This window comes from Rosa chinensis, chromosome 6 (assembly GCF_002994745.2).
Source record: "Rosa chinensis cultivar Old Blush chromosome 6, RchiOBHm-V2, whole genome shotgun sequence".
Lineage (NCBI taxonomy): Eukaryota > Viridiplantae > Streptophyta > Magnoliopsida > Rosales > Rosaceae > Rosa > Rosa chinensis.
The window spans coordinates 27,049,984-27,054,456 of record NC_037093.1 but is presented as its reverse complement, the minus strand read 5'-3'; the positions used below and the strand labels follow the sequence as shown (position 1 = coordinate 27,054,456).

The window sequence follows — 4,473 nt, the reverse complement described above, 5'->3', positions numbered from 1 at the left end:
AACTATATGGAAGTGAAAGATGACAAAGCTGGATTATTTTGGAACTGGACAATCTGATGGTTTAGACATAGTAAACATTGACCAATCAAGATTAAAATTTCCAGAAATAAAGTTCAAGGTGTACTGAATACATCCCAAAAAGAATCAAGTAACAAGGATGAAAATGGAAAGAGTTATGTTCAAAACATTTCAGCTGGTCAGAAATTGAACGAAACTGAATTGGTTTCCAGATTCCTTAATGAGACTGAAAATAACAAGCTTTGGATATTTAGCTTTTAATAACATCACTGAGCTGAAGTGAAAGATTCACAATACTTGCCAATCATTTAACCAGAGACAAAAACATAATGAAAACACAATCAATTTTAATGCATTCAGAGAGAGCACATGAATAGGCTTTGATATGCAAGGAATTTAATCCAAAAATAAGGATTCTGTAAGAGGTTAATATAAAACTCAGGGAGTTTGATCAAGTAAACCCAAATTTCAAATACAAGCTAAGCAATACAAGAGCATGTTGTATGAATATAGATACAAAACCAGAAACCAGCCAATCATATCATTAACCACATTAAGAACAAAGTTGAGAGAAAAAATAAGACACTCACCACTGAATCAAACGTATGGGTGAGTTTCCTCATGAAATTCGATAGGAAAAGATGGAGACAAGACGAATTTGGCCAACACTACTAGAATTATGTCAATAGACTTCATCACTATTAAATTGGCCAGAATTGCACGCGATGTAAAAAAACGTGTTAACATCGGTTTATGCAATAACCAATTTCTATTGTGGTTTGAAAATCGATAGTTAAATTAACCAATGTGTAAGCTTTCGTTCAAAATTTTGAAAAAAATGCGGAGGGACTAAGTTAAAAAGTTTGAGAAACGCAGGGGTCCGAAATTTTAATTCCCTCCAACACTAGTCATTTTGTGTGAAAACTTTCGAACCCTAATTATCACTCACACTTTGATTGCCTCCTTCTTCACGTCCCCGACCCCAGCTCCTTCTCCAACCTGACTCACGCCCCCGACCTCAGCTTGGAGCCTGGAGCTCGTTCTCTGTCCTAACCCGCGACCTCAGCTTCAGCAATGGTCTCTCTCTCTCTCTCTCTCTCTCTCTCTTCCCTTCTTTCTGTTTTCTCTTGTTCCGAATCTGAACAAGCCTCTGTTGATTTCGTAATCTAACAATCTGTTTCTTCTATAAAACCCTAATTGCAGGCGTTGGAGAAGAAGCTCGCAAACCCCATGAGAGAAATTAAGGTCCAGAAGCTTGTCCTCAACATCTCCTTCAGTGAGAACAGTGATCGTCTCACCAAGGCTGCCAAGGTCTTGGAGCAACTCAGTGACCAGACCCTTGTTTTCTCCAAAGGTGAGATTTTTAGGGTTTTTCTGTTCATCTTTTTAAGGGTTTATGTGTTTGTGGGTTTTGACTGTGGGTGGGTTGTGATTTTGTGTAGCTCGGTACATTGTGAGGTCTTTTGGATTCAGGCGTAATGAGAAGATCACTTGCTATGTTATTGTTGGAGAGTGGGCTGAAGGGGAAGGAGTATGAGCTTTTGCGTAAGAACTTCAGTGATATTGGCTGCTTTGGATTCGATATTGAGGAGCATATCGATCTTGGAATTAAGTGAGTGCTTCGATACTTTGATTCTGTCCTTTTGAAATGGTTGTACTTTTGAAATGGTTGTGTGCATTGAATGTGTAGGATTTGTCATATGGTGATATTGTTGAACTTATATATTCATATTAAGGGTATAGTTGAAATTTGCTTTTTAATCACATAATGCTTGAGATTTTGCCTTGAATGAGGTTGTTGTGGCTGTAAGATTGGATCTTGAGCCTAAAATAGCATTGTATTTTAGATTTTCAAATGATTGGCATAGAGTGGATTATGTTTACATTTTCAGTTTCAATTCTAGGGAATATGTTTCTAATCTGTTTTGCGATTTTCATGTTTGATACCCTTTTTTGGGTTTGAATTCTCGTATGCTTGGTAGGAGAATGTGAAGTTTGGTTTGTTGGATTTCTTTGAGATTTGTTATCACTTGTTTTATCCTTCCAGATGAAGTGTTTATATTAATTTTTGCTTTTTACTTTTAAACATGCATGAGACTACTTTTTGATAACCTTAACCCAGAGAGAACATTTTCCAATCCAATAGACATAATAACATCTACTTTTTCTAGCACCCTGGGGGAACTGTGGTGCAAAGGGACTGGAATTAGTTTATCGGCTTTAAACTAATACATAATATGCTTCTTTGTTCTGTAAACCTTGACCTTATTCTCCATAACTGGGGATTATACTTTGTGGATGCTGTGCTCTCTTTCACTTTTATTAAATTATAGCATAGAATCATACTTTCTGTTTTCATTATGAAGTTTTGCCCTTCATATATTTCCATGCATGTTACATTTTACCCTGTTTTTAAAGGAGACGTAGACAAGAGGAAAACAAGCATGTTACTGATATTGTTGCAAACTTTCCATCACTAATGTTTTTATGATGTTTATATGGGTTCGTGCCTATAGGTCCAGCATTTTGAGTTGATGTGCCAAGGGACAAGAACATAACTGGTATGTATCCTGCTCTAACATCAGATTCTTATGCTGCTCTGCTAGTTTAAATGAATAGAACCTGTTTACTAATTTTTTCTGGGATGCAACCTCAGAATTGTTGACATGAATTATAGCCTCTTAGTTGCTAAACAAATCTATTAGTGACGAGAGCATATCATGTATTCTAATTCCTTTAATTTATATAATTATTGCAGCTGAAGTGATGAAGTCCTTAAATATTCCAAAGGGAGTACGTCGTGTGCTCTTCAGAACATTAAATACTGACAGGTATTTAAGTACTTTGAAGTGATTCATATTTGTATAAAATGCTTCTTTTTGGACATTTACAGTCAGTTGAACTGTAAGTTTCTATTGATGTTATTATTTGCATATATGTTAATGTCAAAATGCTTGGTTGTGTTGACATCTCCTATTTACATGTTCCTATTATTCTCAATGAAAAATCGTGACTCCTTTCTCCTCTAAACCACTTTCCATAAGTAAAATTTCCACCTTCCAAAGCCCACATCCGTCCTACTGCTGTCCCAAGTCATATGATTTTGTCCATTAACGTACCTGATGTGACAAAAAAAAATTAAGAATTGCTCCATAAGGGAGGTGAATATTAGAACGATACTGGGTGCAATATGTGTCTTACGATGGACACCAAATTTATTGTTTTAGTTTAGGAAATTGTGGATGCCGTTTGGGCACTATAGTTCGATCAATTATTCTTTAGTTTCCAGTAATTATGAAACTCCTATGGTAACATGGTGGAAGTTCCAGTATTCTTTTTCTTATTTTGGAAATTTCATGATCATGCAAAGGAGCATATAGTTGTGAATTACTACTTATGGAGTTTTACAATCAAGAGGTGAAATCAGCTATGCCTTAGTTTTTCCCCTTTTAAGATAATCCTCCAAGCACAGGGACAGATCAAGCTGAAAGTAGGCACCTTCCAAAACTTCATTGTCAAAGGAGTCTTCCAAGATGTTCAGCCATTTCCTCCAACACAAAGCAACCAGCCCTCAACCTAACCAGGTTGCATCAACAAAAAAGAGAAACTTTGAGTCAGCTGGCAAGCAGCTTTTCAAAACAATTGCAAACAAAAATCTGAAAAGGTCAACTCCATTACTTTCTACTATATCCATTTCAATTCTTACATTAGCAGCATATTCTAGGATATTACTTATCCTTGTCTAACTCAGAGTGAAACATCTTCTTTTGTTCCCTCCTTTTTAACTACCGCTCCCCACCATTTCCTCAATTTCTATGACTTACTGCACAGTTATGATTTTGTTATGGACTACACCCCATCAATTAACATCAGTGAGGTAGTATTGAGCAATAAATCATTGACACAAACAACTCCTAACTCATCTTCTTGCATTTTCATAGGACTCTATTTGAGGACTTGCACCAAGTTTTAAACTAATTTTGACATCATTTCATGTGTGTGTGACAGACAGAATTGGTAAGATAGGCTTTAATTTGGTATCATATTCTAACCTGCTTTTGGAAACAGAAGCATAATTCCCAGTTACTTACAATACTGCTTAATCATATATTCTTATACTTTGCAGTGACAAGCAGTCGCAACCAAGCTCAGCTGAAGAAAAACCAATCGACGACAGCTTGGAAGAGCTAATGTAAAACTCTTGTTTTACGATACTGCAATAGTAATTGCTAGGCTAGCCTTGTAGTAGGTTAATGGGGCTTTTATTTAGCCTTATTTTGTGAACTGTCAAGGATAATGATTTTGGACAGAAACTTGAAGAATACCCAATATTCAAATTACTCATGTCAAATGTGGATTGCATTTTATAGGAGCAACTACATATTTTGTGGACATCATCCTCATTTAAATCAGTATTTAACTATAAAAATGAAGACCATTAAGAGAGAATGCATC

The 4,473-nt window shown here is 36.0% G+C and overlaps 1 pseudogene; it reads left to right on the top strand.

The window, feature by feature from the left end:
• The first annotated feature begins 1,221 nt into the window (after positions 1-1,221).
• LOC112168841 lies at positions 1,222-1,832 on the top strand (annotated as a pseudogene).
• Positions 1,833-4,473: the final 2,641 nt, after the last annotated feature.